Source organism: Tenrec ecaudatus, chromosome 12, assembly GCF_050624435.1.
Source record: "Tenrec ecaudatus isolate mTenEca1 chromosome 12, mTenEca1.hap1, whole genome shotgun sequence".
Taxonomy (NCBI): domain Eukaryota; kingdom Metazoa; phylum Chordata; class Mammalia; order Afrosoricida; family Tenrecidae; genus Tenrec; species Tenrec ecaudatus.
In genome coordinates, this window is record NC_134541.1 from 101,441,872 (window position 1) to 101,454,468 (window position 12,597).

The 12,597-nt window shown below is 49.2% G+C and overlaps 1 protein-coding gene across 7 annotated transcripts in view; it reads right to left on the bottom strand.

The window, feature by feature from the left end:
- Positions 1 to 12,597, bottom strand: part of CLEC16A (C-type lectin domain containing 16A) — a 193,634-nt gene that overhangs the window by 107,195 nt on the left and 73,842 nt on the right. The gene's annotated exons all lie outside the window — the stretch shown is intronic.

Consider the following 12,597-nt stretch of genomic DNA (forward strand, 5'->3'; position numbering starts at 1 on the left):
GAACAAATGAATGGTAAGATATGTGAATTATAAGTTAATAAAACTGGAGCACATCCTGGCCCACCAAGCCTTGAGGACGATATTCACGCTCAGAGCAGCCAATCCACAGAGAAGACCATATGGTCGGCCCCACTATGAGACACGACATCCCTCACTGACCCATAGCCCTACAGGGGACAACACTGAAGACATAGTGTGGGAATTGTGCGCGATCTGATCCCACCACACCGAGGCAAAACACTAAGGGCATGCAACAGAATAGTAAGGGGAACAGAGCAACCAAGTCCCCAGGGAATACCAAAAATAGACTTTGGGGCCAGGGCTTGGCGCTCCATCAGACTCGACTGGAAAACACTCCTAAAGGCCAACAAACAGTCCTTGAACTAACTAAAAGCTTTTTTCCCCTTGTTGTTGTGTCTTGATTTTGTTTTTTTTTTGTCATTGGCTTGTTGTTTTGTTTTCTTTTGTTGTTTGGTTTTGCTCTGTCTTGTTTTTGTGAATGTTATTATCTCCGCAGGTCTGTCTAAATAAAATAAGCTGGATGAACAATCTGGAGGAGAAAACAACGGGACTGACAGTTCTAGGGACATGGGAGAAGGGGAGGTGGGGGAAAGTAAGTGGTATTAACAAACCCAGGGACAAGGAAACAACAAGTGATTCAAATCGGTGGTGATGAGGGTGTAGGTGGCCTGGTAGGGTGTGACCAAGGGTAATGTAACCGAGAGGAATTAATGAAAACCAAATGAAGGCTGAACATGATAGTGGGACAAGAGGAAAGTAAAAGGAAATAGAGGAAAGAGCTAGGAGGCAAAGGGCATTTATAGAGGTCTAAACAAAGGCATGTACATATGTAAATATATTTATATATGAAGATGTGGAAATAGATCTATGTGCCTATATTTATAGGTTTAGTATTAAGGTAGCAAATGGACATTGGGCTCCACTCAAATACTCCCTCAATGTAAGAATACTATGTTTTATTAAACTGGCATTCCATGATGTTCACCTTCCCGACAAGATCTGAAGACAAAGCGCATGCACAAGGAAATTTGGTCGAGAAAGCTGATGGTGCCTGGCTATCAAAAGATATAGTGCCTGGGGTCTTAAAGGCTTAAAGGTAAACAAGAGGCCATCTAGCTGAGAAGCAACAAAGCCCACATGGAAGAAGCACACCACCTGTGTGATCACAAGGTGTGGAAGGGATCAGGTATCAGGCATCATCAGAACAAAAAAATCATATAGTGTGCTCACCTCCCCAATAAGATCACTGAAGGCAAATGTGTGCATAAGCAAATGTGGTGAAAAAAGCTGATGGTGCCTAGCTGTCAAAAGACATAGCATCTGTGGTCTCAAAAGCTTGAAGGTGAACAAGCGGCCATCTAGCTCAGAAGCAACAAAGCCCACATGGATGAAGCACACCAGCCTGTGCGATCACGAGGTGTCGAAGAGATCAGGTAGCAGGCATCATCAGAACAAAAAAAACCATAGCATTGTGAATGAGGGGGAGTGCAGATTGGGGACCCTAGACAAATCTGTGTGCAACTGGACATCCCCTTACAGAAGAGTCGTGGGGAGGAGATGAGCCAGTCAGGGTGCAGAGCAACAACAATGAAACATACAACTTTCCTCTAGTTTCTAAATGCTTCCTCCCGCCCACTATCATTATCCCAATTCTACCTTACACATCTGGCTAGACTAGAGGATGTACACAGGTACAGATAGCAACTGGAAATACAGGGAATCCAGGACGGATGATCCCTTCAAGACCAGTGGTGAGAGTGGCGATACCGGGAGGGTGGTGGGAAGGTAGGGTGGAAAGGGGAACCAATTACAAGGATCTACATATAACCTCCTCCCTGGGGGACGGACAACAGAAAAGAGGGTCAAGGGAGATGTCGGACAGTGTAAGATATGACAAAATAATACTTTCTAAATTATCAAGGGGGAGCGGGGAGGGAGGGGAAAATGAGGAGGTGAAGCCAGGGGCTTTAGTGGAGAGCAAATGCTCTGAGAATGATGAGGGCAATGAATGTACAAATGTGCTTGACACAATTGATGTATGTATGGATTGTGATAAGAGTTGTATGAGCCCCTAATAAAATGATTTAAAAAATAAGTCAATAAAACTATTAATAATCTTTAAAAACAAAACAAAAATAAAACGGACATCAGGTTGAGATTTTACATTTTACCAGAAGCTGCTGAGAGCCACCCAAGGATTCTCTGTGGCCAGAGGCCTGGCCTGTCTTAGGTGAAAGGGGAGAGAGCAGGCACTTAAAAGGCTGTGAGGACAAACAGACCCCAAATGGCCACATTTTCCTGGGCACAATCAGCAGGAACAGAGAGAGGATGGAGCAATGTTCATGGGCCGTTACTTTGCTGTGACTTTGTGCCACCCTGGGTCAGACACATGCCACACACAGGCCTTTGAAACACAGGCCTTAGAAAGAGACCAGACACTGTGCACTCAAGCTCCAGGAGGTGGGCTGGCTGATCTCCAAATGCACGGGGAGACAGAGGCTGCCCCTGCCTGAAGCCTAGCCTGCACTGCTGGCTGACAGTGAGTTAATGCTGCAGGCCAGGAAAGCCCAGGAAGCAGAGCTCTCAAGGAGGACAGGGCAATGCTTTTGAATTTAAAACACAAGAGGCACCGAGGGAGGGAGGCTGGGGGGAAAGCAGCCTGAGTGAGCACCATACCCACCCAGTGCTGGGTGCGGGAGACAGAGGACCTGAAGGGGCTACTAGGGGGACCCTGCCTTGCATTCCATGAGGCCTGTATGCCTTACCTTGGCTTCTAAGGCAGCCCTGCGAAAATATACTTGCAAACACTTGGCTTGATCCAAGCTTGGAGAACCAGATGAATTGTTTGTGCTTGAAGCACATCTTTTCCTGTTATCCTCCAAAGAGGGGGAAGTTGGCACTTCTGGGAACGTGTGAGATCCAGCCCAGCGAGTTCCAGATGCCGCTTCATTTAGAACCTTGACAGACTAGTGGAGGATGCTAAGTAACTCCCCCCGCCCGCCCCAACCTTGACGTAATAACCCATGACAAGATATCCTGCTTTAAAGAATTCCTTCAGCTGCAACTGAGAGGGGAAGCCACGCCGTGGGGGTTGACGCTGGAGAAGAGACGGCCTAAGGACCACAGTGGACAGGGGTTTCTTTCTCTCTCTCTCAAACCACATATGTGACTGCCTCAAAAAGGCGTGACTGCCATGAAAAGTTAATTTGTGGCTCTGCGATCCAATTTTGATGCTGTCTAACTCGGAACTGTTCTGATTTGCAAGAGGCTACATGGAATCCCCAGAACGCAGCATGGTGCTGCTCATGCAGAAGCCCCACACAGACCCAGAGGCAGTCATTGGGTAAGGCAAGGTGCTACTGCCCCGTTTAAAATCAGCAAAGGTGTGCGACAGGGCTGTACACCCAGTGCCTCTCCATGCTTGGTCAATCTGTGTGCTGAGCAGGTGACCTGAGGAGCTGACCTAGACGCTGCACAGGATTGGAGCAGGGCGAGGGAAACCCCTGCAGTCTGCAAATGACACGTTCCAGAAAGGAGCCTCGAAGGACACACTGAGGGTGATCACAGATGGCCTTTCAAAAATGGACGCACCTCCGCTTCAGGGAAACAACATTCCGCACAAACAGCACCAAGGCCGCAGTTGTCAAGGACTGCACTCCCTCCCGTGCACACTCACGACCACGGGAGCAGCAGTCAGGAGGCCAGAGGGCAAATCTGCTCCCTAAGACCCTCTTTACAGTGTTCAAAAGAAAAGGTGTCACTTTAAGGACAAAGGAACTCCTAACCCAAGCCATGGGCCTTGTAGCTGCCTCATCTGCATGCAAAAGCTGGATTGCAGAATGATGCCTCTGAGTGATGGGGATGGCGAACTACTGACTAGCCCTTGGGCTGCCTGACAAAGAACATGTGTCTCGGAGGAAGGAGAGTCAGATGCTCCTTAGAAGCGAGGGTGGGAGACGCCGGATATGGCAAGATATGACAAAATAATAGTCTATAAATTATCAAGGGCTCATGAGGGAGGGGGGAGCGGGGAGGGAGGGGAAAAAAAAGAGGACCTGATGCAAAGAGCTTAAGTGGAGAGCAAATGCTTTGAAATGATTAGGGCAAAGAATGTACGGATGTGCTTTATACAACTGATGTATGTATATGTATGGATTGTGATAAGAGTTCTATGAGCCCCCTAATAAAATGTTTAAAAAAAGAAGCGAGGGTGAGAGGCTTACTGTATATACTCGTGTATAAGCCGAGGTGGTTTTTTTTTTTTTTTTAGCACCTTTTTAATGCAGTTTTTGTGCTAAAATTAGGTGCCTCGGCTGTTATTTTGGGCTCGGCTTATACTCTGGTATATACGGGAGTTTCACCTACTGTGGACGTGCTATGAGGAGGGACCCGTACCTGGTAAAGTAAGGGTCAGTGAAAAGAGGGGGCTCCTCTCTGCGACAGGTCGACACAGCGGCAGGCACAATGGGTTCCTGCAGAGCAAGCACTGTGAGGACAGTGTGGACTGGCCGGGCTTCCTTCGGTTGGATACGGACAGGATCCCCGTGAGCTGGAACTAACTTGAGAACAACTAATATCAACAGAGGCTCAACCAGGGTTTCGAGGTGTTTCAGTTTTCCACAGCTGACAATGCCGTCCTCACACCTTCCTGTCCGCTCCCTCACGGGGCTCTGACAACGGTTCCGAGGCTGGAGAAGCTTCCCCGCCTCTCTGGAGCCCCAGCCAACTTTCCCCAGTGACCGCTCTGCTGCTTGGAGGAAAGGGGACAGAGCCCAAGCGGCTTCCTCTGGAATGGATGGTGCCCAGAAAAAGCCAGGGACATGTGCAAACTCAGCCAGTTCTTTACTATTCATGGAAATCTGTTTTGTCTCCTTCGTATTAGTGCCCTCTGCCTTAGAATTAGACAAAAACGAGGAATTTGTGGCAACGTGAGGTGGCCCTGGCCTTCCAGAACAGGTGCTCTGCTTCCTGAGAAGGGAAGTCCACAACACTCACAGAACCGGGCAGGACAGATCCCCGATTCTGACAATGCCACCCCTTATCCCCCCCCCCCCACCGAGTGAAGGAATGGGTGCAAAGTCCTTTCCCCAGCTAGAACCTGGATGACTCTAGAAGCAGGTGGAGGGGGGGGTAGGGGACAGCAGTCACACAGTCACACAGTCACTGAGCCCAGAGTCAAGGAGCGAGCCAAGTGGCCACGGCTGCTGTCAGCCGCCTCCCTTCCAGGTACTTTCCCAGCCACAGGTGGGGTAAAGGGCAGAGACCAGATGCAGGGACAGGAGGGATAAGGGCCGGGGTATGAGGAGAGCTTTGCACGTGACCTGCCCTCACTGAACTTCATTTTACTTACAAGTAAAATGGGAAGGATGATGGTCACTCCTGGCCCAGGGTTGCTGTCAGGATCGAGTGAGAAAGAGCACGTGGCTGTGGTGCAATCACCGTGCGGGGTCATTACTCTGTCCTTAGGGGAGTTTTTACTTTGAAAAGGTGTATGTGTTACTGTATCGTGTGTGTTATGAGAAGAAAATAAGTCTGCCAGAGGCCTGCGCTTCCTCCACCTGCCTGAGCCCCCCACCATGGGACTTAGCATTTATTTCCCTGGCACAAAGTGAAAGCTCCATGTGTGCCCGTTTAATGCATGCTAAAAGAGCCAATGAGTTTGGACACAAAACAAAGAATCGGACGCTATTCCAAGTGGGGGATAGCATAGAGTCCCTTGTAACAGTCCAATTACCTGCTAACTCATGTAAACAAAGCTGCAAAGAAATGTCACAAAACTTAGCAGCCAGCTGTCTTCAGGTGGAATAACCCCAGGTAGGTGAGGAAGCTCATGCTCCCTGTTGTACGGTGGGCATTGCCACGCTGATTAGGTCAGTGGACACCTGCTTGGTGGGGAGGCTGAGATCACTGGCTGGAGGAGAGTGGTGGCTGACAGTGGGGCAGGATATGCACAGGAGAGAGAGAGCCCGCGTCTCGAGCTCTGACTGAGGTCCTCCGTCGGGAACTGCGGCTTCAGTTGCACACCCACAGAACATCCTTTCAGACACCTTTCCTCTGGCGGAAACAAACACCATGGAGGAAAAAGCATCCCACTTGCTTTGACCCCTAAGTGCCCGGTGATGGACCAATTTCACAGAAACCCTGAAGCACTCACTTCACATGACCCACGATGATGCAGCAACATTCTCACACATCCGTGGGCCCTCCTGCGGAAGCCAGGTGAGTCAGAACTGGACCCCACCCCACCCCATTGCTTCCATACAACTATTACTGGGGTGGGGACCAAGCCCCAACTAACTAATCCACAGTGACTCCACACTGTCAGTAATGGTTAGTAAGCTTCCTCTCTCAGCTCCAGATTATTCCCCGAGAGGTGCAGCCACACTCCGCGCAGGATGAGGGAGACTCAGACCAGAGTGAAATAGTCAGCATTAGAGAAACACACGCAAACAGAGGCCACGCTAGCACCAGGTACACGATCTTCACAGTTCACTCTTTTCTCCTGACCACTCCAGGTTGCCTTGGCTTCAGGCGTGCAAGTCTTGGCAGGTCTCAGAAGTGACAGAGCTACAATTTCGAAAGCCAGCCAGATGTTGGGCTGGTTTCCAACGTCCTTCCAGTTCTGATTGTGTGTCAGCTGAGATCCAAAAGGCAGTTCTGCCAGCTCTTGGCATGGCGAAAGCTTTCCTTTATCCTATTACCTTTCAACCTTGCTCATACCTCTCATCCATGTTCCAGGAACTCCTTGGCAAAACAAAACACAAAAAGACCAGGTTTCCTCTCGGGGAACAATAGGAACGGGGGTGTGGGTGTTAACGTGGGGCGTGGGAGATTTGGGAAGGCACAGACCTGACAAAGGCGAGCAGCTGAATTCTCTCACAGACCTGAACCCCAATTCATTATGGGGCCCCACCAAATCCCAGAGAGCACGCAGGCACGCCTGCCCTTCCCTCCCTCCAGCCCTCTCCGCTGTGGGATGCTCGCCGAGGTGCAGCATTCAATCTATCATGATTTACTGGAAGGCCTGCACTCACAGTTGGTTTTTATTAGCACTGCTTTTATGTTAAAACTGTCTTATGATGACAAATCTATCCGAAAGAGACCATCTCGTTAGGGGCCTGCTTGGGAGTAAGGATCTGGGAAAGGAGGGCTGAGGGTTTCGAGTACAGCACACTGCCTCCTGCCACCTTGCAAAAACAGAACCCCGTGCCACAGCCTAGGACTGGAGCCTAAAGCAAGTGATAGCCCCTGTTAGACAGGTTCCCCTGCGGGCCCCCACGTCCTCCCTAAACCCATGCTCCTGGATTCTCGAGAGATAGTACCCCCACATGGTGCTTCCTTCCTTGGCACTGCCTCACATCCAATCGAGAAGGAACCCAGGCCCCACTCTGCTCCTCTTCTACTCTTTCTGATAATTTGGTTTGGGGTCAACTTGGCTGGGCCAGGATCCTCATGGCTTGGCAGTGAACACCTAGTCCTGCCCCTTGACCCGAGCTGCCCACAATTCCATCTGCTCTGGGCAGTCAGTCGGTTGTAAGGTTAGCATGGGGTATAACACCCTTATTCAGGCCACGGTCCTGATGCAACTGACAGGAAGTTCCCCCAGGGGGTGTGGCCTGCTGCCTATATATGTGGACACATTTCTTTGCCAGGCCATGCCTCTAATGCTGCTTCCATCAGAGAAGCCTTCCCCAGCCATGCTACAGTACCCATAGCACCACCACTGTGACTACCAAACTGCATCCAGCTCACTGACTTCCGCCTTTCATCACTTGAAGGGACGTCAGACATCGGTTCCAGTGCCTACGGCAGGGCCTCTTGCCAAGGGCTCAACAGGTATGTGTGGAGCACCGCGAGGTCTCACTGCTCTCACTCCTACACACTGCCCACTGGTGTCCACATCCCTCCTTCCCTCCCTCCTGTCTTCTGGCTGAATGACTACACACCATTCTGGAGGCTTGACCAGGGACACAGAGGGCCGGTTCACATCCTCCGGCAATCCCAACACAACACAGGATGCAGTGTGCAGTAAAGGCAACCCATCCCTGCAGCTTGGCTCCAGTCTGCTGCTCTCAGAGCATCTGCCCACTTGCCCGTGGAAAGGATGGCAATCCTGCAGGTGCTCATACTCTCTTGCTCTGCCCTCTGCAGGGAACGCTAAGCTCTGGGGTCCTCAGGGCACATGCTCCCCACTGCCCAACTGCTGAGTTGGCAGTCTTCTCATCCACCTGCACACTCTCTTGGGCGAGGGTGTTGGCCAGCCCAAGAAGACACCACCAGGCACACAGCTGGTGCGCCCCGTGCGGCGGCTTGCATAATCGCAGTCAGTCACTGAACAGTTCACGTACCATGATCCACCTGGCTGTGATCTTGTGAAAACAAGGTGGATTTCCAACAAACCAGACAGTCACTACAGCGAAGTGAAACTTTTTAATATGGCCTTTCTATCCTTGGCCTTTGTACCTCCCATCAAATGAGGGGGAGGGAGCACGCAAAGAAAGCTCAGAAGACTAGCTCACGGACTAGGCAGTTTTGCCACAAGAGTAAGCCCTCTCCTAATCAGGAAAGAGAATTCCACGGCTACCAAGAAAGAAGAGTCGCCCACTCGAGGGGAAAGAATAACAGAACTGTAGGCGAAAGGAAAAATGATAACAATAATATATACCATAACAATAATATATACCATAACAATAATATATACCATAACAATAATATATACCATAACAATAATATATACCATAACAATATATACCATAACAATAATATATACCATAACAATAATATATACCATAACAATAATATATACCATAACAATAAGGGTTCCTGGGGGCAGGGGAGAGGAGGGAGGGGATTAAGGGGAGATGATATCAATGAGTTCAAGAAGAAACTATTTTGAAAATGACAGTGGCAGCAATGGTACAATCATGCTTGTTATAGTTGAATTATGGACTGTTGTATTATCTCTAAGAGCTCCCAATAAAAATTTTAAAAAATAAAGAAGAGTCATCAGAGGGCACACTCAGGATCCCTGCCTGAACTTGAAACAGAGCAGAAGAGCAGCACTGAGACCCTGAGGCAGAGCGGCAGATTTCCAGGCCCCAGGAATAAGGCAGAAGCCAAAGGACCACATGGCTGTGAGGCTGAGGATCAGAGAGAGACAGGCCTACCTTCCAGCATGGCGAACAAGAGGGGTTGCAGGCAAGATAATTGTATTTCGTAACCTGTTAGCTTCCCTAGCAAACAATAGAATCATGAATATTGCCTTTGAATTGTGCAATGCATTATGGAAGCCAGCAGAGGAGCAGAATGCCGCAATGCTGGGCCGAGAACAGAGTCAAGGAGGATGGAGGGTAGAGGCACGGCTGCCTTCTGCCTTCTAGCTATTGGGTTTGGGCTCAGCTGGAGTTGGATTCTCCTCCTCTCTACCGAAGCCAGAGATCAGACATGGCCCTCATGCCATTTTCTCGGTCCCTTTCTAAGGGAAGGCCATGTAGGTTACAGAATACTTCCTGCCTGAAAGATGTCCAACATGTTCCCATGGCATCAGCATGTCATCTCAGCAACTACTACGATCTCCTGTAAGAGGACGCAGGCTCCATAAAAAAAAGAAGTGTCCCTAGTTGTTGGGTAAGCATCCCTGGAGGCACAGTGGTTACGCCTGGGGCTATGATGCGCCAAGTCAACATTTCGAAACCACCAGCCCCCCTCCTTGGACAAAAGACAGGGCTTTCTATTTCTGAAGAGTGACGGTCTCAGAAACCCACAGGGGCAGCTCTACCCTGCCCTACCGGGTTGCTATGCCTCAGAGTCAACTTGATGGCAGTGTGTGATTGAGTGATTTGTGTGGTTCATCCCGACATTCCCATATTAACCACAGTGCCCAGCATCTAGGGGGTGCCTTGAATGAATGCCACTGACGTGAAGTGGAGGGAAGAATTATATTCCCTTGAATCCATAGGTTCATTCCTAGACGAGATGTGGGCACCAGCATCGGTCAGTACCTGGCGTGTCATCTGTCTAGGACACGTCCCCGGATGAAGGAGTGCTCACAACTCACATGCAAGCCACAGCCTCCTCCCTTCTCTGGCGCAGGAACCACAGGCAGGCTCAGGGAGGGGGTCCTTCAGGAAGGCAGCCCCCCCCCCCAAGAAGATGTGTTCTTCTTCCCTCCCTGGGTCAGAGCCAGTTTCTCTACATTCCAGTCAGCACTCCCCCCGCCCCCCACCCCCACAGTCCCTGAGCCCAGGTAGCGTGCACCAGGCAGTCAGAAAACAATGGTGGTGCCCACGTCAGGTCCAGGTGGGAGAGCAAATGTGCAGAGGAAGAGAGTCATAAAAAGGGGGACAGGGAAATGCCCTCAATAAAAAAAGGCCTGCACCTTAAAAGGCACTGTTCCGAGAATACAGACTCACCACAGATTAGGAGAACAATCTCTGTGAAAACACTTATCTGATAAAGGATGTGTAGCCAGACGCACACCTCCATCTCGCTCATCAACTAGCTTGTTATCTGACATTTTGCATGGATAAAAACAGAAAACTCTGACTAATTTTCACCAAAACAACATAGCTTGGTCTGAGGCAGAGTCATGAGACTGACGGGACGGCAAAGGCTGTGTGCCAGCTTGTAGGGGTCACGATTCCCAGTGGCCTGGAAGTTACGTAATGATGGCATGTGGAAGCTATGCAACGGTATGACCTGGCAGCCGTGTAATGATGCAGCCATCCTGTATGTGATGTAGTCATTTCTACTTGTGTCAACTCTGACGGTCACATAACATCTCAGGTCTTTGGGAGGAGAAGGTTCAGGAAGAACCCTTGGATGTCAACAAGGAAAAAGACAACCTCACATGAAAGAGGCGGCGGATTTAAACAGACATTTCACGGAAGATGAAATGTAGATGGCACACCAAGTACCTGAAAACACTGTTTAACATCATCAGCCATTGGTCAGGTTAAAGCCTCTTAGAACGGCTAAAATGAAAAAGCTGACCAGACTGTATACGGGCGAGTTGTGAAGAAACTGGAATCCCCATGCAAGGGTGGTGCAATGTGAAGCTACACAGCCACTCACTCTGGAAAGAGGCTGACCCCAGGCATTTCGAGGGTCAAAGCATAAGAAAAGATAGACCGGGAATAACACTGCAAGCATGCAAGCTAGAACTAACCTCACTATCCTCAGACAAAGTGGGTGTTGATGCACAGGATATTTCCTGCGAGGAATAGAGACTAATTTCATAATGATCAAGGGATTGCATTTTCATAAATATACACTGATCCTAATAACAGAGCTCCAAAGCACACGAAGCAAAAGTGGACAGAACTGAATAAAGAGGCAACAGAGTTGACTTTAATAGTGCACGCTGTCTAAAAACCAACAAGAATCTTGAAGACATGAAGGGCATTCTGAAACAACCCGACGTAATTGACGTCCATAGAACACGCCACTCACATTACAAAATCAGCATTCCTTCCACATTACATTGAGCATTCACCAACATCACCCTGGGCAGATATGAATCAAATCCAACAATAGGGACAGTAGATATGAACATTACCTCAAGGGATCAGAGAGGGTTTCCTGGAGAAAGTGACTTCTCAGTGGAACCCAGACAAGTAGAATTTCAATAGGTTTCAAAGTTGGGAAAGAGGAAGTCACAGGGGAAAAAATTCCCAAATGAAGGCAAGCAAATGGCAGAGCTACTCAGCAGCATTGCATATCAGACGCACCGCTCTGGGTAAGCCTGCTGCACGTGAGCTCGTTAGAGGCTGGAAAGCAAGGGTGTTACTTTGTGGACTAAGGTGCACCTAACCCCAAGCCATAGTATTCTCAATGGCCTCATGCATATGTGAAAGATGAACAATGAATAAGAAAGATGGAAAAGAATGGATGAATTTGAACTCCGGTGCTGACGAAGAATACTGAAAAGTACCGACTGCCAAAAGAACAAATGATCTGTCTGGAAGAAGTACAGCCAGAATGCTTCTTAGAGGCAAAGATGGAGAGACGTCCATGAACTTTGGACATGTTGTCATCAGACCAGTCCTTGGAGGAGTAGGTCATGCTTGGTAAAGTAGAGGGGTCGTGGAAAAGAGGAAGGCCTTTGATAAGATGGATTGACACAGTGGCTGCAAAAATGGGCTCAATGTTAACAACCGTTGTGAAGATGGCACAGGGCAGGGCAGTTTTGCTCTGTTGTACACAGGTTTGCTATGAGTCAGAACCAACTGGATGGACCCTAACAACATCCAGCAGAAGTGGGGGTGTTAGTTACTGTTGCCAGCCCTCCAAAGACACTCCTTCCTCTGTGACATAGATGAATCCCCACAGGGCCAAGTCTGTGCTGGGGGACCAGGCCCCCAGCCACAACGGATGGTTCTAGAGTTAGACACACCATCTGGCTAGAAGAGTCAGATCACTTGAATAGAATATGAAGCTTGGTTGAGACTGGTTCCCAACTTGGGATTTTCTGGGATTAAAGCACAACCCTTAAGAAAAAATCTCTGATCTCTTGTGGCTGAAGTGCCAAGATCTGGCACATTTCTACATTCTGTAGGCCCTTTAGCAACTTCTTGG